The 24,314-nt window shown below is 39.5% G+C and overlaps 1 long non-coding RNA gene across 1 annotated transcript; it reads left to right on the top strand.

Annotated features, from left to right (window-relative positions):
- The first annotated feature begins 200 nt into the window (after positions 1–200).
- On the top strand, positions 201–5,250 carry LOC143158257 (uncharacterized). Its single transcript, XR_012994943.1, has 3 exons — positions 201–386; positions 4,403–4,485; positions 5,141–5,250. It is a non-coding gene; the product is annotated as an uncharacterized LOC143158257 (long non-coding RNA).
- Positions 5,251–24,314: the final 19,064 nt, after the last annotated feature.

The following is a 24,314-nucleotide window of genomic DNA, read 5'->3' as shown; positions in this document are numbered from 1 at the left end:
TGTCTACAGCTCAGCACTGACCTGGAACAAATTCTCCAACATGAGGGGAAAAGAATGCTGCCCGAATGCCTTCCTAATGAGAGCAAAACAGAGGGAACCTGAGATAAATTCAGAACCTGAACTACAAAGCAGGAGAACCAATGGGGAAAGTGAAGCAATGGGAACTTGGCAAGAGGCGGCAGAAACCCTCCCCCAGTGCATTTGCCACACAAAGCTGTTGAAATGTTGCTCACTTTCTAGTGATAATGCAGCAGCCTCTTGAATGATGGTTGCTGCAGATAACGTGGCAGCTGTAATGAAATATAACCCAGGCAGTGAACCAGAGAGAGCTCCAGACTTGCTGGAGACGAAGAGAGAAGGGATAAGCACCAGAAATGACTGAGAGGGTAAGTGGCTTGCTGAAAAGAGCTGAAGGACATCCAGTAATGAGACAGGTAGAAATTGATAGAGCAAAATGGAAGTAAATGATGGGCCCTAAAAACATTTTAAGAAATTGTTCGTAGCAAAACTTTCCAGACTCATGGGAAGTTTTGTGAACCAGAGTGTTCCCTGTGTCAGTTAATTCAGGAATAGCGTAATATATTATGACACAAGAGTCACCAAAGAATTTTTAAATAATTGGGATTATATCAATCAGTGGACTTTACAGGGGAGGAAACAGTAGTCCCTTCTGATAAGGAACAAGACTGATGCTTGTAGACTTACTTCTGGTGTCATGTCTGCCAGAAGGTCTCTCTGGCACCTTGGACAAGGTTCTCGGGGCCATTTTCCACTGCCATCCCAGCAATGCCAGAGCTCCTTGCAATTCAGAGTACAGTTTTTCATACAATGTGCCCATTTTCCATGGCTTCAGATAGGAAACTGGACGCACCATCTGGATGCATGGAAAATTTGTGGTAGGACTGGAAACTGGCTTGGAGCTTTAGGATCTTGTTTAGGTAATGCTCTTAGGAGCGTATGTGGTTCAGTCATTCTTACTGTGTATAAAATGGAGTGAACACGGTCCAGCTCAGAAAGTGGTAGAGAATTTTACTACATTAATGTGTATATACAGAAGTAGCAGAACTTGAACAGGTCATAAAATGTCCTGATTGGTTTGCTAAATACTGTATTAATTTTAAAATCATTAAGAGCATGGATATAATGCCACAATGCTTTTCTTTATGTATAGCAAATTGTGGATTTCACTTCAACTATTCCAGGCACCTTGAAATCTTGGATGTTTTATTTATTCTCAGCTATACTTTCAATTAATTTTCCTAGCCTGAGAAACTCTGAGGATTGGCAGGGCTTCCAGGCAGATATGAAATGTAGGCGTTTAGTAGTTCCCAGGATTGGACCCAGACTGGAAAAATATCAAAGGTAATGTATTTCCAATCACAGGCGATATAATATGACTATTAGAGTATTAATAGTTTATTTTACTGTATAGAATAAATTTTAGCAACACAGTCTGCATTCGAGCTGGAGAACTGGATTATGGGGTTAACATGCAGCATATATGACCTTTGTCTGATAATCTTTGTTGGGAGTTGCTGTGACGTTGAACTTGCCCTTCTGCTCAAACCAAATACTAGTAATCATTTCCATAGTGTATAAACGTTCATCTAGAGGATGACATTTCATTCCCGCCTTATCCCGGCTCACGTTACTGCTTTGGGAATATCTATTGTAACTCTTATCCTTCCGCACACTGTGCTGTCGTCACCACTGCTGTGGCTAATCCACTACTATTTGGCAAGAAAACTGTTTATCCATTCTGCGTTAGGGCAGATAGCTGAAGTAAAAGCTGGAGGAGGAGGCAACCAGCGTAGTACATTGTGTTTGTTCGGCAGCGCATTAACATGCTAGCTGAGCTAACAAGGAGAAGATGACCAAGTGATTTAGTCACTAGACTAATTTTGTCATGGGGTTTGACGACACTCCCAGATACACTACAAGGTTATTGCTGTCAGTCAGAAAGCAATAAAGACTGTATCCGTGTAGATTTCTGAACTATCCCGCGCTTTTCTATACCTTGGCATGTGGAGAATCACTCTCACCCTGGTTACTAATGCTGAACTGCTTGAATCACTGCCTTAAAACATGAATGTTTACGGCTCAGTGTCTCCATTTCCTCCATTCTTTGCTATCTTTATGTTTGTTTTGGCTGCTAATGGCTCAGACAGCAGCCTTTTTTGCTACCACGAGCCCCAGTGTTGCGTAGGAAGAGAAACAAGCCAAGGGCCTTCCATCTAAGGAACAACTGCAAACAGAATTCACCCCACACCTTTCCTTTTTTAGGGTTGGGGGGGGGTTTGGGTGCGGTTCCCCCCCTCCCCCAGCCCCTACATTTTTTCAAGTTGTTTGGTTTATTTCATTAACTATTTATGCTAGGGGAAAACCAAACCAAACCAAAAACCAATTGCTGTATCCACCCTCAGAAAAAAGAGAGAAAAGGCAATCATCAAGGGAAACTTAATCTTCATCTGTCTCTCCAAAAGCTAAATTAGCAAGTCCAAAAGAATAGACTAAAGCTTGTTACAACTCCTATAACTGTTCACTTCTTCTTTAAACGCATTACGTCCATTTGATTCTCCTCAACTAAGAGTTACTCACCATACTCTACCTCCTTCAGTTCTTGCTCTGATTAGCAAGAAATAAGAAAGTTTTATTTGAAAATAGCTGTGTCCTTGTTCAATACTTGTGCATTTGTCAATTTTTTGAATGAGTTTTCCCCCTAGATTAAGTGGTGTCTCTCTTGTCCAGCTCAGCCCTGTGATGAGAAAGGTTTTCATTTGGCTGTCTTCCAGGTAGCTCCCTGGCGCTGCACTGTGTCCCTTCCACCTATGCATTTCTTATTGTTAAACATGAGCAAGCAAAGGGAAGAAAAAACAAAAACCCCAAAACCACCAAGCCCTTTGGTGGTAAAAGCATTGTTTATATCTGAAAATTTAGGAGAGAATACCCCTTGCAACTCTAACTCTGCCACCGTGTCAGCGTGCGTGACAGTAACCTTCATGTGAATGAGTACACATGCTGTTTTCCTTCCCCCCGTCGTGGGGATCCCCCATCCCATTCCCGGTGCAAGCTGTCCTGCCTGCACAGGAGCCCGCCAGCCGGCTCTGCTGCCACACTGCCAGCATGCAGCCATTCCCTGGAGCTGGTGGTTGAGAGCAGGTAGCAACTGGCTGCGCCCAGGAGGCTCTGAAAGAAGTTGAACAGCAGGAAGAAGTTGCATTTTAGACAGCAGGAAAGCTTTGTTTCTGAGGGGTTTTGGTTTGTTTGTCCTTAACTTTGCCAAGGAAAACTGGAATAATCATAATTTGGGGGAGAATACAGTCCTGATTTTTTTTTCCCCATTACTGATTGGGAATGACGCAGAGAAACATGCTTAGTCAGAGGGAATGTCTAGAGATCTTACTAAAGACTCTCTCAAGCTTCGCTGAGCTTAATGTGGTCAACAGATGGTGATTTACTACTGCTTCTAATATGATCCTTTCTGAATGAACGTTCATAGTGACAGCAAGCGACCGTGGACCTAACAGGAGCTGCCAGCTAGATTTGCATTTCTGTTGCAAGCCATGATGCAGCTTTTTCTCCTAGAAGTTTCACTTTTTTAAAATAATGAAAAATGCAAGGCAAGCTCAAGATTAAACATCTTAGTTCAAGCGAGATCTCAGATGCTCATTAACATTAAACAAGAGTATTAGGTTAATCTCAGCCTTCAGAATTTCTCATGACCACAGTATGCTCTCTAAGGTCTTACATTTAATAATATTCTGCTTGTGAAATGCAAATACAAAAAAGGAACGAATTATTCTGTTAATTCTTTTTTCCAATAGCAAATATTTCCTTACTCTGTCACCTTATTTATGGAACTACTTGTTCTCTAGCATTTTTCAAACCTCCAATATATTTTAAAAAAACCTTATTGTTAGTCTTAATACACGTAGCTATTTGTGTTTCATTATTCCTTTATGCGCTTCAAGCACCATCGTTACATTCCTTTGATTTTTCTTTTTAGAAGTAACAATGCTGTAGTTTTATGCTCCCTGTAATTTTTAGAGCTCCATTTTTACTTGCAATTAACTTAACCAACTTGTCACTCAGACTTACTGGTTTTGAAATTGTGTGCTTAATTTTGCATAATGGTACACACTCCCCCCTGAGCCACCTTCATCATGTCTTTAAAGTTTAGCCAAATATTAACAACTTATCAGCATATCACTAATAAGCTTTGCCAGTTTATTTCACTCATAATTCTCAGATTACACAGTTTATTTTATTCATATTTCTAGCTGAACACCCTCCAGGAACTGTATTAGATAGCAAATTCTGATCCTCAAACAATCCCTAACTTTCAGTTCATCTCTGCTGTTTAAAACATTTTAAAAACTCTTTTGCTTTCTGTTGTCTGCAGCTCAAGCTGCTGTGAAAGCAGAGCTTCTGCAGGACTTGAAGAAGTGCTCCTCATGCCATGTTTGAATACTCTGTTCTTCTGAGGTAAATTTAAATTATCTAGGTACATTATTTCTAACCTCACAACAGTCACTTGTCCAGCAGTTGCCGCTGAGGCTACTTCCTTCATTCGCCAGTTTCTGCAGAAACATGGAGGCTGAACCGCAGTGGCGTAAAAGTCCACTCTGAAGGTGGCTATAATAGTCAAAACCAGCTGAAGATATGCCCAAGGGTTTGTCTGGAGTTCAACTCACTGGCCTGAAATGGGGCCAGTGCTCCTCCACTCTCTTGTGATGATTTCCAAAATAAGTTTAGTTTGTGTGAAACATGATAGATAAGGGGGTTTTCTTTGCCTGCTAGGGACTAAGCAGAACCAGCTTGGACTGTGCTTCACATGTCCTCTCCTTTAGCTTGAAGACTATTCCTCCCCCTCTAACTTGCTGCTTAAAAAATATATTCAGGGACTAATCATATTCCCTCTAAGTTTCTTTTCTGCAGAGCTAAATAAGCCAAACTCTTATTAGCCTCCTCTTGCAAGGTAAGCTTTCCAGTTCCTCTGCTTTTTGTACCATCATTCTCCTGTTTGACTATTTCCTTCTCGTATGCGAGTAACCAGAACTACACACAGCATTGCAGATGAGAAATATGTGTGTCAGATGTCTCATTCGACACACTGTTAAATCACATTTGTCTCTTTCAGGCTGCTTGATCCATGGTGACTCACTGTCATCTCTGAATCGATCCTGGGATTACACCCCACTCTTCTCCTGTGTCTGTTCCAAACAATAACTTCTACTTTTGGGTTCTGAAGTTTATCATTTTACTTTCATGTTACCGTATTTCAGCCTGTGTCTGAACACTCTAGTTTTTCCTGAATGAGACTTCAATCACATTGGTATTGGTGAGAATCAGGGCTTGGTCTTTTCAGCAGATTTCATCCTCTTGTGTCTATTTTTTGTGCCAAAGTTGTTATAAAAAATGTTGGTGTCAGAATTAAGTCCGGAGGAACTCTATTAGACCTTCTGCAGCTTGGAGTAAGGCTTTCATAGTACCCGCTTTAGCTATCTTCCCCCACGTAATATTTCGGTATCAATCTCCATTTAAACAACTTCCCCTCGTGGCACGTCACCAAATGCTTTATTAAAATCTGAATAGATAGGATCTACTCTGTTTTATTTCTCCAGAAAATTAGCCAACCTCTGAAAGAACAGGCTATTCTGGCACTACCTGCCTTTGTTAAATGGGAATGTTATCAAATCCCCTTTTTGTCTATGTCTTTAATTGTATTTTATGTTGGTTTTAAAGATTTTTATACTACTGGGAACAAGCTAATATAATCTCAGACCTTAAGTTTAATTTGCAGCGACTTCACTCACATTTTTTCTTTTTGAAATGTAGATACTATGCTTTTTGTTCCCCAGTGATACAGTATCATCTCTTTCTATAGAGGGAGTCATTATAGAAAGAATTTGTTGTATTAAAAATTTATTCTCCTGGATTTGCAATTTCTTATATCAGGTGTTTTAGTGTTCTGGCATGGAGATTCCCCAGTCCCTACTTAGCAAATTGCAGCAAGCACACTTAGGTTTCTTTCCATCTCAGATGTGTTCTGTTTTCTGTTCTTTTCGTTTCTATACACAATAGTGGTTTTCAGTTCAGACCTAGGTTGCATTTAAGCTTCTAGCTTGTCTGTGAAATCATGTACATTATCTGCCTTATCTGTTTTAAAGAGGTGCAGGCATTGTCTCCTAGTAGCAGAAATTAAGACTATTGGTATGGTCATCAGCCTGACTGATGATGACAGCAAAACTATCTATATTAGACCTCATGTAATATTTCCCATGGAGTGTGGTCATAATTGAGAAATTTTCTTTTTGTTGGATTGATACTGGTGACAAACTGAGGGACTCTTCATAGTGTTACTTAACTTTTGCCTAGGAGCATATTCAGGTGTTGCCACTAATTCACTGTTGTGCGTGTAAATATTAATGTGTGATTACTTTGATGTATTTATATGTATTTATAGGTGAGGAAATAAAAACCTTGCAGAAAGAAATCTGAGTCCCATGTGTCTGAGAAGCAGCAAGAATTATTGCTCATTCATTTGCCTCCTGAGAGTGAATCGTGTTCAGGCCTTTTTCTGATGCACCTTTTGTCTTTTCCTTATTGATCAAGAATTATGTATTTCCAGTAATATGTAGCTGATGGACATGGGTCTGGATCAAACGGTGATTCCTTTGGCCAGATTCCGTGAAGGTCTTCAAATGTCACCACTCTGACATTGATGGGATTAAGTATTCAATGAGAGCATAAAGATGATGTGTTCGCTGTTATCTGTATTGTTGAACAGGCTGTCACCTCTTATGCCAGATGGAGGGTTTTTCAGGATGTGTATTTTCACTTCCAGATATTAATTACAATAATCAACTTAGCTGTGCTCTGCAAAGCTTTCCCTTTTGTTGCATAATTTTAACTTCCACCACGGCTGTTAAGGCCCTCTGCGATAATAAATATATATAGCTCTATTATAATGGAGGAATTGCTACTTTCAGTGAGCTGCCTTTTGCAAGTTAGCTTTTTTTAAAATTTAATGTGCTGCTTTTGCTGTGACTGTTCAGAACTCCAAGACCCAGCAAGTTCCATGTTAATGTGTACTACGTGGCCGTCGGTGAGTGCCATTCTCACTTGCAACATCAGCGTTAGAGCCAAGAATGCACGTAAATTATATTTGGATATAACTGTTCTTGCTGACTTCTCAACTTGCACGGGACCCACTGGAATTTCTATAAAGGGCTCTCTTTGATACTGAATACTCTCATGTAAATGAGGTTTATGACTCGGTTTCTGTGGTAATTTTTCAACAATACATAAATACCTCTGTAATACACACGGAAGACTGCAGCCCAAACCAGCTTTATTTAACATTTAGAGACTGAAGCATGTTTTACTGTCACTTTCTTTTTGCCTAATGCAGTTACTGTTCAATGAAGTCATTTTTAAAATATGCAATGACCACATTTGAGTCAAATACCAATCTTGTTGGACTTCAAATCCCTAACGAAGGGAAGAAACATCTGCTCTGTGGGTGGGAAGCTAGTACCTAAAGTAGTTCTTTTGGGAGTTCAAGGAAGTAGGCAAGATGAATACGCTTAATTTTCAAAGCGTTCTGATATGCGAATTTCTCAGGAGAATTACTACTGCGAGGAGACTACTGTTTGATTTCCTACAAGTACAAGGACCTTTTTTCCTTATTTGTTTCTGCACCTTTGTATAAACAGCTTGAGAAATGGTAGGATTTTCTTCTGTGCTGTCTGTCTAGTGATGAATATTTTTCTCCTGTACAGAAATTTCATTCATGTGTTGAAAATAATCTCCTATTGTTTGGGGGATCCACTTGGGAAGTGGGCTGAAGGCCACATGCCTGTTTGCCATTGTCCAAGAGCTTGTAACTAGGGAGAGGGATCTTCAAAATCATCTGAGTAACACACTGTGTGTGATAACATAATTTTGAATCATTAGGGCATAACTGAACCAGACTTTCAGATTTTTTTTCCTCTACAACTACTAGAACTAGAAATCACTGTTTTCTTAAATGACTGTTCCGATCCTTATACAATCACCTGACTCACCTGAGCTTGAGAGCTGGGGCTTGAAGATAAAGTTGTTAACAACAGCTATGATAAAAATGCAGCACTGTGTGCCAGTAGGTTGAGAGAAGGATATTAAAGCAGGTTATTTAAAACTTACTTCTAATGAGAAATTAAAGGTGGACATACAGATTATTGTCCCCAGCAAGGGAAAATTACATTCCAGTTGTAGTGCTTTTAAATCTTTATCTCCTTTTAATCTGTTTTGGCTTTTAACTTTCTTTTCACTGGTCAGCAGTGAAGGCTACATCTTCTGTTGTAAATTAGACTACTTTCCTCAAAATCAAGGATGCTATACCTTTATATGTAAAACAAAGAACAGGTTCTAAATAGTATGTTTTGTAGTTAGGAAATGAACCTGAATCCACAAAGCAACAACATGCAGGACTTGTCATGGCGGTAAGCCTTTTTGAAAACTTATAAATGAGATTTTTAAATTTTCCATTCCTTTTGGGTTTTGGAGAAAGCAAACAGGTATTTTTTTTTCTACTGTTGCAAATTTAGCAATGCTTATAATACTGATTTCAGTTCACAGTGGTGCACCATTACATTATTTAAACTTCTTGAAACAATTTAGAAACAAGTCTTTAAACAAAAGAACATACCATTTTTGTGGATGTTCTGTTACAAAATCTTGAACTATTTAAAAGAAATACTTTTGATATGCTGCACAACTGTTGTGGATCATTACTACTCTGTTTTAAATTCTTCAACCTCTTCAAAGACAAATGTTTACCTAACTGGTCCATGTTTTGATGTATACAATGGAGGGATATATTCCATTCTCCAGAATTTGTTGTGATAAATTCAAGAAAGCTTTTTATTCTCTTGCTTTTGTTCTCTAGTTGCGTCTGCCACAGATATTGGTAGCAAAACTTCCTTTGGCTTTCGAAGCATGTGTATATTGTTGATATATGCAATTACTTTGACTTCGTAGTGCCTTAAAAGATCTAGCCTGATTTATATGTGCAAAAGAAAAATGTTGATGGAGACAAGTGACTTTCCTGTCATGTTCCAGTACAGTTTATACACCTTCCAGGACGTCTGTTTTATCCTCTTCCTGAATCTTGACTTTGCCAAAAGTCTAATATAAGAGTATAAACTTCAGCTTAAAGGTTTTTGTTTTTTCCTTCACGACCCTGGTGCTTTTTCTCCATCCATCCTTCAGTCTGTAGACTGAAACTGTAAAGCTGACTATTTATATAAAAGTCTTGTTAGGAAGCTTTACTTCTACTTCTGCTTCAGTACAGCTAAGCCAGAGTTCAAGGAATTTAATCCCTCCATTTAGACAAATGGGTTTGAAAACCCATGCCCCAAATTAAGTGTGAGTTTAAGTGTTACTGAAATGGGGAGGCTGGATTAGGATGTCCAAGCTGCCTCTGGAGAACAAAATGAGGAAGATGGGTGATAGCAAGAGGAAAATCAGAACCTTGCAGGTTCCAGTTGTGTATGTATTTAAAAATGTCAAAATTCTCAGCAATTCTGTTTTAAAGCAGAAAAAAAACCCTATTTCTTAAATTGGGGAAGGGAGGTTTTCCTTCCGCTTTTCATACATCGACTTCTTTCTCTTTCCTTCAAAGATTCACTTCTGTGAAATGAGCCTATGTTCTTCCAAGTTTCTATCCTGAGACAACTTGAAAACTGGGGTCAAATGCTGAACTCAGTTTTGACTGGAAGGGAGGCGGGGAAGGAGATTGAGTAAAATGATCAGGACTAATAAAGAATTTCCTTTCTATCTCTAAGTCTAATGGAAGACTTAAATTCTCTGCTGCAAAGGTTTGAAAGTTCCTATTTTCTGTTGCCAAGAGTACTGTAAGCAAGTTACTGGGGGATGTTCTGGGGGAGGGAGTATGCACTCTCCCCTGCAGAAGCTGTCCTAGCTTGACAGAGGAGGTCTGAAATGCATAGGTCCCAGCTCCCAGATGTGAGTGCTGTAATATGGTCGTTTTCTCAGGTATATTTAATTTTTTAGAACAGATCTAGCAGGAGGCTTTGTAGAGATTTTCATGGCTATTCCATGACTGGAGGCTTGGACATTTTTCTTAAAGAGAAAATAAATGTATTCAAATCGCCTTGGGCAGTAAAGAGAATTTAAACTGGGTGCTGAGGTTGAAGTGCGATGTGTCTGTGAGTGCTCTGACCAGTCTCTGACCAGTTTGACATCGGATGAAGAGATGTGTGATGACTTCTCACAAGTTGTGAGTCTAGCCCTTGCTTGTCCTCCTTCACTCTTGTAATTGTTCAAAACAAATTGCATTGTGTGTAAGTGTGAGTGGCGTATTCTTTGTTTCAATACATGGAGGAAATGCTGGAAATGCAAAGGAGGGTTTATTTTACTGGAAACTTCCTTGTCTTCCGTCACCTCTCTCTCTTACAAAAAATAAATAAATTTCAAAGTTGGTTCAATCTAAGCACAAGAGGTTTTTTATTATTATTCAACAACTGAACTGAGGAAAAAAACCCCAAACCTCACACAGCTTTATTTATCATTTGTTTAATATAACGAGCACCGGATTTTTTCCCCCAATATTAAGTTCTTAATTGTAACATCATGAAAAAAGCCCAACCAGCCAAGTAAAATGACTGGAGATGACTGTTGACCTAAACTACGGGAAGAAAGCAAAGATTGCTATTCTGAGAGAGCATGTAAAGATTTTAAGAGAAGGAACCTTTTGGTGGACAAGCAAGGTAGTTCTTATGTGCTAAAACCAGCAATGTTATGCACCTATTTATAAGCCTGATGGTGGAAGATAGGTTTGCCAAGCCTTTAGAATTTAGGTATGTCAGGTTTTGCATAGCAGGCTTAAAATTGTATAAAGTCACTACAAAAACAGGCATATGGAAATATCTGTGTAGCTTTTTATATGTGAAGTCATTTAAAGTTTTGTAATAAATTGAACTTTTTAATAGTGTTATACGTAAATACAGATCATTAATTTCAAGTGAAATTGTACAATCGGGAAAACTAATTTTCCCCAGAGTTAACTAAAACCATATTTCTTTCCAGTATGCTGCTTAAAAGTCAGCTTAGAGAATACCTTAACAGACTGGCCATGTTCTATCACAATGGCTGCGGAAGTTATGTTTTTTACATGTTATATGTTTATGCGTGTAGTGTTTTACAAATAAGTATGAAGGCATTTCTCTTTTCACGAGTAACTTGCAGTCCAAGGTCCTGACCCTGTGGAGATACTTGTGTGCGATTCACAGAATCATCCAGGACATAAGGCCAAAAGGGACATTAGATCGCCTTGTGGGATTTGTTTTGTAACATAGGCGGTTTCACATTACCCATCTCAACTGTCTTGTACCGAGAAATATTTGTTTGGCTAAGCAGATCTTCCAGAGAAGTGCTCAGATGTGATTCAAGGATCTCAAGGGCTGGAGAGTCTGCCGCTTCTCTTGGTGGCTAGTTCCAGTGATTAATCATCTCCTCTGTTTAGAGTTTGCACCCTATTTTCAACTTGCATCTGGCTTCGGCTTTCAGGCTCGGGGCTGGTTCTCTGCTGCCTGAGCTGTCCCGCTTTAACTCAGAGCATTGTGAAACATCTCCTGCTCTTGAATATGTGCGAAACTCTTGGTGGGGTCTGTTTATCCCTGTGTGTCGTTTGGGATAGGGCAATTGTTGGTGTCCTTTAAAGCAGGAAATAAAATCACGTGTTCCTTACAGTAGGTTAGGAGAAGGGCCTGCATTTTTTTCTGTTTCCTACCTGCTGTATATTTGTGCAAAGACCAGCTGTGACCTAGCTTTGAATGGTTTTATTATGGAAAAAATACTTTAATAGGCTTTTCTTTAATCTGTGATAATTAAAAGCAGCATTTGCCTTTTATTTCTAGAAAGATGGTTAAAGGGAAACAATTTTTCTGTTTTTACCATGAAGTGTTTCTTACATATGCTTGGAGTAATATGAATCTGACCCAAGTGTGCCTTAATGGTATTGCTTGTGCATGTTACAAAACCTGTACGGCATGCTCTTAGCTGGCCTGTACTGCATGTATAATTTCTTGCAGTTGATGTCTGTATTGACTCATCTGAAGAGTCATTCTTTGTTTGCTTTCCTGATGCACACAAAGACTTTACATTTTATATTTGAATCGTGCTGTTGTTATTGATTGCAGCTCTGTATTTTCTAAATATTTTGGGTGTCAGGAAGGCATTTCCTGCATCAGTTGGTGTGCTTCCACATGTCCTGCATCAGAATATTCTTGAAAATCGAAGTGTGAGGGGCTTTTGACTCTTGAATTACAACAATTTAGTTTTGTTTTAAAAAGTTCTCTTGTAGCCCAATAATTTATTTTCAAGTTGAGGATATTAATCTGTTGTGGACAGAGCCACCTCTGATCTATGTTGAAGGGAGGCAGGGCTGCAACTACATCAGACAACGCGAGGTATGCACTCCACACACACTTCTACGAGCGGTAACACAAATCTGCTTAAACCTCCTGGGAAATCTGCACTTGTCTATACTTTCATTGTAAGAGAGGGTGTAAAACTGTGGTTTTTTGCTAACTCTTAATAGCACATGTGGTTTGTAATGTACAGCCCAAGTAAAACAGACACTGAATGCTGGATAAGTCATCTGTGACACTTCACTATTGTGTTAAGGTATTACTGAATTTATATTCTTGTGGGTATAATTCATTTCTTTGAAGAAAACCTGATCATGAGAGATATTGCTTAACATCATTTGTGCTATTTATGCATGGATCAGAAGTTTTTAATAGTTCTCTTAAAATGGTTCTCTGAGCAACCTGATCTAGTTGAAGATGTCTCTGCTCATTGCAGGGGGGTTGGACTAGATGACCTTTAAAGGTCCTTTCCAACCCAAACCATTCTATGATTTTATGATATCTGAGCCATGACACTGCAAGTGATTAGCAGAGGTATAGATAGTCATGAAGCAGAGCTTTGTGGGGCAGCTGCTTGTGCCCACAGTTTTCAGTAGCCTTGCAGTAGTTGTGCTCCTGGGGCCTATGCTAGCTATGTTAAAAAAAAAAAAAAAGCCTCGGTGTGCCTCCCAAGCCAAGGTATTCCTGAGCCCAGTCTGAGGCAGTGTCAAGTGAGAGAGGTCAGAAGAATGCCATTCAGCGGGAGAAGTTGCCCACAGGAGTCTCTGGGGATATAAGCCCCTAGAAGTAGCATGGTTGTCTCCTGTGACAACTTGTTTCCTCTCTAGCTTCTGGCCTTGTTATTAGGAGGAGCCAGAACAGGTGTATGGTGAAGTGGAGCTTCTGGCTGCCCTAAGTCTAGATGCCATCCCGGGAGCATATGTTTTAGTAGTCCCTTGCTGGTTTAATTTCTCCTGCAGCTAACCTGCCAAGGATGGGGAACAACAGTGAGTTCCTTTTAACTCCATCATCCATCCTGCTACAGTTTACGTGTACTAGGAATTAAGGATTAGTTGTTGTTATGTGCTTTAATTACTGATTATGAAGGATGTGTAGGAAATAGGATTCCTCTACAAGAGAAAGGATCTTGTCTTAAATCTTGATGTTCATAATTTGCATGAAGCTGTAATGCTGCACCTGACATACACCGTTCCAGTGTGGGAGCATAAAGTATAGTCAAATCCCTGATCAGCCTGTGTCTTTTATTTAAGCAGCAGAACTTTCTCAGATAGGAACAGGGAGTTCAGAATTCCTTCTGTCAGTGTCTACCTTGCACGTTGTTGTCCAAGTCACCTGAGTTTATGTTTACTGAAGTGTTTGCACTAATTTGGCATACCTAATGTTTAAGAATGTGATGCTCAGGCAAGCTGGCAGGCTGAAGTTTTCAGGTAGTAGGCAGATTTTGTTCTAAGATGCGGATCATAAACTGGGACCCCAAATCCAAGGGACGCAGAACAATTATTATTAAAATACTACATTCATATGATGTCCTGGTATCTAAACTCCAGTACAAGGTTGAGTCCTTTTGTGCTATGAATTGCACAGAACGTAATGCAAATGTCAGTTTGTATTTCAAAGAGTGAACACTGAGGCACTTACTAACAATTTGCTCTTAACTCCGTTGTGATGATGGCCTGTGTGTAGAGAGAGGTGTTATTAATAAATCATTTGTAACAAAATCATGGATGTAGGCTGTGCCACATTAAAACTTCTCCAGCAAGGGTAGGCATGTTTAAGATAACTCACTGAGAAAACTGCAGAAAGTCTTAAAGAAAGTACTTACAAAAGACAAAGAGCTGCATGTAAAATGAAACGAGACAGCTTGTCAATGTATTTAACGTACTGCTTACAGCTGGTGTTTCAGATAAGTTGAAACACTGAGAGGTAAGGTACACATCAAGGCAGTTTGTATGTAAAATGAATATTTTAATAAATATTTGGTTTTGTCCTTTCTGAAAGACAGTCTTAAGGGCTTGCCTGTTTTGGTTTGGTTTTGTGGGGGTTTTTTTGTTGGGTTGGTTTTTTGTTTTGTTTTGTTTTCAAACTCCTCCTCCTTCTCCCCTAGTCATTGGCAACTGAAAGCAAGTAATGATCAAATGTCCTCTGTTTTCAGTACTATGTGATTAGTATCCAAACAAACACATCAGAGCAATGTAATTCTCTCTGTAATAGTCTACTGGCTTGCATTTTAGAAGCATTTACTTTTCTGTTACAAAAGAAAACTTGACTACCCTGCCTGTGTATCTGTGTTAGGGCTTGGGACTGCATAAGAAAGGTGGAGTTGACTTTTCAAGTCAGTTTCATACAATGTGGGAAAACGGAGTGCTGAAGTTGGAACCCAAATGTTGTTGCTTCTGTTTGCTTCTGTGCATTTTAACTAGAGAAATGTTACTGCTTTCTGATGGTGTTTCTCCTTCTAAAAGTCATTTAGGATTTTAACACAGTTAGTGCATCACGGGATATACAGTCAGTGGTGCAGGTACTCACTTAAAATCAAATCTGTTGTCTTTCAATTGGGCTTCTGTTTTAATCTGCAAGTTTCAGGCAAAAGCCTTGTATAGCTTTCCTCGGGGTTTCCCTTCAGTATCACACCCTTGCGTGTTGTTAGCTGAAACATCATTTAAGCTGCTCTAACTATGAGGTGGCACAAGAGTTAAGCGCCACCATAAACCAGCGTGTAACAGTAACAGCACGTCCTGGCCCAAAGCAAAAGCAGGTGATGGCCACCTAGTTTCTTGCTGGAGAGATGATTGTGGCTGGGTCTGTAGCTGAGATGTGCGGCAGTAGGAGGAGCAGAACTGCAGAAACTGGATGCAGATTCTAAACCTGGGTCTCCTAATTATGCACCTGGGTGAAATGTCTATGGAAAGGTGGTGTGGATCCCTCCCAGTGCAGCAAGAAATTGTCTCCTGTTTGCTTCTTATTCCTCAGTTCCACAGAAAGCCAAACTTGGATATCATTGGAATTGCATCGGGATTTCATCCTAGTGGCCTGCTTCCTATCAGTCCTTCCCTTGAGGAATGCAAGCTGCAGCACCCCAGGGAGGCTAATGGCACTGTGTGCACAGACTACTAATGATCTGACTGATTAGTGACTACTAATGAGATGACCAATCCTTGTCAGGGCCACATCCTGCTGACGTTTTCACGTTAATAGGTATGAGACAGCTCCTCTACAGATCAGGATACCTATGATACTTGACAACCAGTGAAGCTGTTTTTGAAAGGAGTTCTCTCTGATGAAGAACAGGATGGGTGGAGGGACCTTGTTTAGCAACCCCGGGCTTTACAGAAAGTATTATTTTCTGCTCATGGAGAAATTTCTCATCCAACCTTGCTAGATAGCACTCTCTGTCTGTTAGGGAAATAGTTTCTGAAAGCAGGAAGCTTAAACTGGAGGTGAAGTAAGAGGGAGATCCATGCCAAAGAAAACAAACGAAGAAGGCGTTCCTGTTTGAGGTACAGGCCAGAAGGTCGTACGGATTATCTGAGACATGCCAGGACACTGTCTTGGGAGTGATTACAAATTTCAGAGAACATGTTCCTGCTTTTGCATTCACAGAGACACACAAGAATGATTATACTGCCCACTTGTTTTGCCTTACTGGAACTGAGATGAGGAGGATCTAGTAGAATTATTTTTTCTTCAGGGGCAACTGAACCACACAGTTTGGACACGTGGCCATAAATGAGTTTTGCCTTAATTTGAGGAGATTAGCAATAATATTTAACTAGTTCAGCCCATCTTTTATGTTGCTATTGGTATTCCAATTATTATTTTTAAGATAAAAAGAGAAAGAGTGAGGGACCCACTGTATCAGTTTGTCTTACAGTAACTTCACTGTAAAGACAACTGCAGTTTTCCTATTGCTGTTCACTTACCAGACCTTTATCTCACACAGTGTGAGCTCATGTCTCTCCTGTTCTGCAGGCATCATTGTGGGAGCTGTCTTCTCTGTTGTTGCTAGCCATTTGATCCAGATTTTGAATGGTTCATATAGCACTGTAAGCTACGTGAATGCTTTGAAACCTAAGCATCCAGGTCAAACCCACTTAACTGAGAAACTGAGGGCTGAACCTCCCTTTCCAATATACAAGGACATTTTATGTATTTGGAGAAAAAAAAGTGTTTCGAAAGAAAATTGTCTCGCACTCCTGCTGTTAATTAACAATTGCCTAAGTAAAGAACACCCTTCCATGGTAAAAAATGACTCACCACGGGTAATGAGTTCTGTCATGCTTTTCTTTCTTCGATGGTCGAGCACAGACTTTTCATACAAGGCTATGTTAGCTGCTCCCTTCATTGTCCCAGAGCTCCCTTTTAATCTAAGTGGGATTTGCATGCAAGTGTTCAAGGAAGAACATGTTCCACCTTGAGATACGGGTATTTCAATTTGTAGCAATCACATGTTCTCAAATCTGGAGATGTTTCCCTTTTCTTTCTCTTGAAAGGGGTTGTAGACATTTTGGATGATGTAAATCTCAGAGCACCTCTGCTTTTCTGAGTATACTATTGAGTAGCAGTCAGTAGTGTGGATAGGATGTGTAAGTGTGGGCTTTAGGTTTGCTTTGTGCTGCTGAGCAGCTCAGCCTGGCCAAATCCACCGCACTGAACTTTGTTGGATTGCTGGGGTTTAAACTGTAAGTAGTAAGTATGGATTCTAGCAGCTATTATTAGTTGAGAAGAATAAGAAAAAAGCTCAGGTAAGATTGTTTAATTTCCAGTTATTAAGATGATTCTGGTTAATGGATCCCACATGCTCCCTTGTTGGGATATGTGTCTTGTGTGTACTTATGTGAGGGTCTAATTATGGTGTTCACAATCTTCCTCCAGTCAGTAAGCAGAGTTCACACATACAAAAATAATACACTGGCCTTCTTTCAAATTATGATGAGAATACAGAGATGGCTTCATTTGACAGTGATGAGGACACAGTCTTTGAAGCAGACGTTGATTCTGATCTGTTTTCCTGTATTTGTAGGTTGCTAAGAGGAAGAAGGAGAATGTGAAATTTTACCAGTGCAACAGAAACTAAACCATGAGAATGGTTTTGTGAGAACTGGGAATAAGTGGTGTTTGAAAAAAATGAAACAATTTTAAGGTTTGAATTTGTAAAGGAATGTGTATTGTGAACAGACTAAACAGGGAAGAACCTTCTGAAAACCAGATACTTTCAAGGCAGACTTTCCATCCCATTGGTAACTTGACTTAGAGGTGCTTTACAAGACAGGAGCTGGTATTAGCACTTGAAAGAGGTTTGAGTGTGTCTCCACTGGATGTCAGTAAAAGTCAAGGAACAGAAAACAAAATGATGTATTGCAAATACGTTGATCTCATTTACAGAAATGTCAATCACACGTTATCCACAAATCTGCAGGCAGCTGAATGACGTTGTACCAGGTACTGAAATTATGGGGTACTGAACACTTCGCCCTTGTCTTTTCAATGACAGGAAAACCCTTTTCTTAGAAAAAGTCTCAAGGTTTTTTCAGACTGCAGCCAAAATTGATCCATAAAAGTCATGCACCTGTGGTGTTCTTCACCTTAAAGGGTCACCATTTGTTTAAAGCTGAGATACAAGACTTCTTCCAAAGAAGCCAGAAGAAATAGCTAACCTGCTATTTATTGTTGCACTTGTTTGTACTTCAGCAAGATTCTTTGCCCAGAGGTGCTAAGAAATCTCAACACTGGCTTTTCTGCAAAGACATCATCAGATACATCATAAATTATGTAACTAATAAAGAAGGTTAAAAACAGGACTTCTACACTGTTGGTGCTATTATTTCACTCCGAAGAAGAATCAGGAAGTGCACTGCTCACTTTCGGGGATCTGAGATGTTAATGTTTTAGGGTTTGAAGATCTGTCATCCCGAGAACTTTGAACTGTGGGCTTTGTTATCATTGATGGCAGTTTTAATTTAATTTGGCAAAAGAGCAGATTGTGACCTACAGAGTTTTAATTTTAAAAAGCTGCCCCTGTTATGTGCCACATACATTCGTGCTAAGCAATTTTATTTTAAAAAATAACTCCTGGTCTAAGCACGTTAACAGTCTAAAGTTCTTTTCCAGGAGAGCTCTAGGGTAGATGAGATGAATCTGGCACTGGATTTTACACCTGCTCTGCCTCTTGCGGTGTATGGGATCTCCCACTGCTGTTCACATGATGGCTTTCAAAAATGTCTGTGAAGATTGCTGCAGCTGGGCGAAAGGAGCTCTCACCTGATGATGCTCCATTTTAAAGTATTAATGACTTCCTAAAGCTCTCCCATCTGAAAAAAATGTGCTGCTGTTTCTTCTTGAGACCTAGGGGTTACATTGGTAGGAGCTCATTTAGCCTCTAAGATGAGATACTAACTTTCTGGATTCTTGGCTGAATCTCTGGTAGTCTAAAGTGTGTTGTGGGTGGCTGAATCAGTAGGTGCAGCAGTTCATAAATGGAGTGAAAGAACTTTTTGAAGGTCTTAAATTCAACTCTTGATGAGGGTGACAAACTCCCAGAAGCTGATTAAATTGTCAGTGATTCATGTGATGACTTAAGGCTCTTTGTATTTTACAGAAAGTTCGATAAGGAAATTTAGTGTCATAAAAATTCCTTGCCTTTTTTTTTTTTTTTTTAATTTTTAGTTTGAAAGAGATTCAAAACTTTTAACAAACTCGCCCCACTGGAGATTAATCCAAAGTCCCATTTTTAACAGGCTAATGTTACCACACTGTTTATATTTGTCTTTCAGTTCCTCCACTTATCTTCAGATAACTTTTCTATTTGTTTTAACCCATATTCCACATATATTGTTGGATGGCTAGCAGGAATAGAGATGATAATTTCCTGAAAAAAAAAAAAAAGAAAAAAATCCGATGGCTAGGTATAGAAAGGAGAGTCAAAAGAATGCCTCCATTGCAAAGGCAGTTATAATCCTGCACTTTCTGTCTTCCCAGAGGTAGTAGTCATCTGGTCAGCGGCGGTGCACACAGGTAACTCCAGACTGGTCAAAGCATATGCGGTCACTTGGCTAGCCAAGCATGGAATGGTGGGGGAAACACGCAGAGGAGGAAAGCCACTTGGCACACAGGAGAGAGTTGACTGAGCAGGGAAGCATTAGGAGTTGTAGGACAGAAATCTGTAGGAAATATGCTGCATTAATTCTATTTGTAAAACTGCTACTTGGGGTCATAGGTTCATGGGAAGATTGGGTAGGAGCTGCTGGAGGCCATCAGGTCCATCTCTTTGAAGGCAGGAGATCACCAAGAACAATGAATCCTGATGGAGGTTTGTCTTCAGTGCCTCCTGTGATAAATATCCGATGACTTCCACAGGCAATCTACTCTGGTGTTTCACTAGCCTCAGCTTTGGAGTTTTTCCTAATATCAAGACCAAATCTTTCTTGCTAAAATATAAGCTTATTACTGCTTAGCCTGCCCATGGGAATATGGTGAACTCTCTTCAAGTGTGTAGAAAGCTGTCTTGTCTTCGGAAATAATCTGTATTTACTTCAGCAGGAACTGGATCAAATTCTGCCTTAATTTCTGAAGAGTTTCTGGTAAACGTACAATATAGTAGTTGTAGTGGACAATAGCACCCCTCATACCATACAAAAAGCATTCACGATACCATATGAAAAGTTTTATAACAATTTATATCATAGCCCATGGGCTGTCACTTTTCACAACTTTCTTTTTGAATGAAAAGTATTCTTTCTGACTTTCTTATAGAAAGGTGTTTTTTCTTTTGGAATTTTTGAGTAAAATCCTTTAATAACTTACAATTTGGCAAGAATGAAAATGTAACTTGCATAGAGAAGCTAAATCTTATTGGCTGGTACTGCAAATGTGAATTAAAGAGCACATTAAAGTATTAAAAGTACAGTTAAATATTAAAATTATGTGTTAAACTACAGTAGGGAGGAGGGCTGGGTTAACTAATAATTTTTCCTCTAGTCCAGAACATGTCTGCGGTTTGAATACTTGAAATATATAGGACATACCATATGGCCAACTTAAAGTTGCTTCTGAGTTCACCTGAAAGATGGAATTTCAGAAGGAGATTTTGGATACTTCATGCTGCTTCAGCATTTTTTTCCATGTAATGACAGTAACGCAGTCTGTAAACAAGTAAGTGTATTTTTGCTAGCTCATTTTGGAACAATGCACCCACCCTCAATATCAGCTGTGCGTGCTCCTCTGCTAGGGAGGGCAATGTAAGTCCTGTCGAGAAAACTCTCCATAATCCTTTTCTCAAGGCTTGCTTTTTTATCCAGAGCACAGGCTGAAAACCAGAATAAATCAATGCTTAACTACTGGATGCTAACCACGAGGCCTTTCTAACACAGGCTAGCTTCACGAGCCGTGTGTCAGCTGGTTCAGTGCTGGAGTTTTCACTTGACTTCTGTGTTCCTGAACACGTCAGCTGTGTGAACTAGCAAAGTGATTCATGACGTGGTCTTTGCAGCATCTCTGTGATACCATTTTGGCTGCCTACGAAGAGATATTGACAGTGTCATAGAAGACTGTGGTTAATGGATGTTGGACTCAGAGGTCTGATAAACATGCCTATAATCAGCACTTTCTATTATTTGTTTTTGTGGTGTTGATGTTGATACGGTGCCAAAGGGCTTTATTAGAAGTAGGAGTGCAAAACAAGTAAAGGGAGAATCCTGGCTGTGAAGGGCTTTAACTTAAGACACAAACAGTAGGAAGAGGCAAGAAATGAAAGGAGGTTTGATATGGGAGAATGAATCATGAAGCATGCTGTGGTTTTTGGAGGCTGCATATATTTCTTTATGGTTTTAGCGTATCCAGTCCTCGTTGACGTGCATGACTGTACAGTCTGGAATGTGTTAAACATTTTTGAAGGTATTTAGAAAAGGGCAAGTTGAGTTTAGTTGTCAGCGCAGTGTTACCTGTATCGATGAGTTATTGCATAATGTTGCTCACGTTCAGCATGTTATAGCAGGGGATTGGTTATTTTAAATATAACACAAAAATGTTTTCATGCTCGCACTTGACTGCTTTAAACATTTATTGTGTATATCAAATTTTCAAGCATAATCAAAGTATCACACTTAACTGTTTGTGCCAGGAATCTCTGTTTATTAGACTCTTTTATTGAATCTTCTAGTTAGTTTGCTATAACCCAAACTATCCATCCATTTTTTAATTAAAAAACCCCTCTGAATCTTAAAATTGCTAATTATGATAACTAATGCTTGGTGGCTGATGGTTTGTTGGACCTGCTGCTTTTCGTAAGAGGCAAGCGTTCTCTGCGGTCTCCATTTGTTTCAGAGTAATGTGATTCAAAGAGGGCTAAATGCAGGTGCAGTTCTTATTTTCTCCAATGGAAATGTCATTCTCCTAACACGGAATTTGATTTTGTTTGATGATGACTGCATTCTGGCAGCACCTTGCGGGTGTGTCAGGCGCTTCTGTGTTATGTACAGTGTACACATGTAACAGAAAAGATGCTCCTTGTTCCTCTTGCTTAGGATTTAAGTTTTAAGGAACTTGAAAAACATGATTCTCTTGACTAGCTATGAGTGGTGTTTTTTCTCTCCCCACCACCACCGCCATAAACCCTGAGAGCATGTCAGCAGTGTAATCTTTGAATTCAATAGGAAGAGAATATAATAGAGATATTATTGTGAAGGATGAATACCCGGGTAATTGATTTGAGATGGCATTCATATCTGGAGAGTCTTTTGTTTGGATGCTGTTTTGGAATGCTGAGATTTTGAACTTATAATGGAAATAAGATGGATAAAGTATGAGCTATGATGGACAGAGAATGAAGGGCATCATTATGAAAAGAGCAGGAAGAAAGGAGACTTTTGAGGCTTTTGTTTGTTGTGGGAACCTTAATGAGAGAACATGGTTAACAGATGCAAGACCTCAAAGACTACGGTCACAGGCACCAGTACAAAACCCTCAATAAATAATTCTTGCTGAGTAGAGCAGAGAAGTAGGAACTTGGAAAGCTTAGAAGATGGGCAATACCGGTTGGCAGCAGGCATTTGCCGTGCACATCAGCAGCAATAGGGGAGGTGGAAAAGAAGCTGCTGCATAAAGGGAGCAGGCTCATTGCAGAAGGAAATAGCGATCTTTTTTCTCTATTTCTTTTGCTTTCGGGTGTGGGAATTTCACAACATAGAGTTTTCAGGAACTAAGAGCAACTGCTTTCAGTCCGCACCCAAAATAAATGAAGAATAGCAATGAAATGGGTGACTCAGAGAAATGACTGACTCTAAATCCAGCAACTGATTGGATGGAATGCTTTCTTGAGTCCTAGACATCTGTATCAGACTTCTGAGCCTGTTTTGGTGCTTGCTCTTCCAAATATCTGGTAGCTGAATATTTTCCAATCCATATTTGGAAATAGTTGATTCATTCATAAGGATAATATTCGTGCTGTTTAGGAAATGCAGTAGTTTGCTCACACAGATCTAATTCAAATGATGGTGTAAAACTAACCATTATTTTAATTTCTAAAATAGCATCAAATCATTTTCTGAGAACTCTATACGAAAGCACAAGTGATATGAGCTACCTATGAGTAACTCAGGTGAAGCAGAGGAAATGCTGTTCTTTTATTTTAAAATGTTGATATTTAGTTAGCTATTCCTTGTCTTGCAATTTAAAATATTGCTATTTCCTTTTAACGATAAGATGGGGTCTCACACATCGCATGAGTTGGAATTCTTCCCAGACAAACCTCTGAACAAGAAATTGGCCACCGTATAGTCTGCTCTTTGCTTACTTTACAAACTTGCTGTTGTGTTTCTTGTGCGGTTAAGAAGGACTCTGTGTGTGCAGGTGGAATCAGGGTATACTTCGGCAGTGCTGTCAAAGGAATATCAGCTTTGAGTGATTGGAACAGGGATATTATGTGGGATCTTGTAGTTCTTTGATATAATTTGTGTTGGGCTTCAGGTCAGAGCAATGGAATAGACTTGAAGAAAGCTAGATCATTGCTTTTTGGGGTACTGCAGACTGGGCATGCACTTTTGACTCAGGTATCTTCACAGCTGCACAGCTGGGGGAGAGGTTTCTCTGCCAGATGATGATGAAATCCTACAACCATCTGCCTGCAAATCCTGTACTTTTTAAAAACATTAGGCTCACTTCTGTTTCTTAACTCTTTTTTAAGAAGTTATCCATGACCTCTTCCTGGGATTAAAAAAAAACAACAACAAAACAGCCTCTACAATAAAAATTTTAAGATAAGGTCTGGACAGGGGGAGACTTTCCAAAGCACAAATGATAGTGGGAGAACTAGTTCCCATTCAAGGTCACTGAGGAAGCTTTGGCAGAGCTGAGAAGAGAATACAGGTATCCCTGCCACAGCTACGGGCATGTCCTCCCTTTGTTAGTTTGGGATTTTTGGGTTTTGTCTTCCCTTCCTGTTGCATTTTTGTTGTTTTTCTCCCAATAGCTTTATGGGTTCTGCATGCCACAAAAATAGTCAAGAAAAACAGCTTTTATTTCTGTTTTCTTGATGACCTTTTAAAAAGTTTATAAACAGTAAGAATTGAGCTTGTTGCCATAATAATCAACTATTGAATCAATAAAGTTAAGCTGGTTGCTAAGGGAAGGCCACATATAGTCGTGAGATAACCCTGACTGCAGCAGCCCATCTCGTAACAAGAGAGAGGCTTTTGGGGGGGAGATGATTCTTCTGCAGGGAGGACTGCTTAAATCTGAATTCAGCTTAGCAGTGTTGATTTAAAGTACCTTTCTTTGTTATGGCAACAGAAGGGAACTATCACATGTCTTTTGAAATATCTAATCTTGCTTCCCTCATTGACCTTGTTCTTGATGAACAGGATTAAATATCCTTGTAGGAAATTT

This window comes from Aptenodytes patagonicus, chromosome 3 (assembly GCF_965638725.1).
Source record: "Aptenodytes patagonicus chromosome 3, bAptPat1.pri.cur, whole genome shotgun sequence".
Lineage (NCBI taxonomy): Eukaryota > Metazoa > Chordata > Aves > Sphenisciformes > Spheniscidae > Aptenodytes > Aptenodytes patagonicus.
Note: the sequence above shows the minus strand (reverse complement) of the source record. Positions and strands in the feature narration are given on the sequence as shown.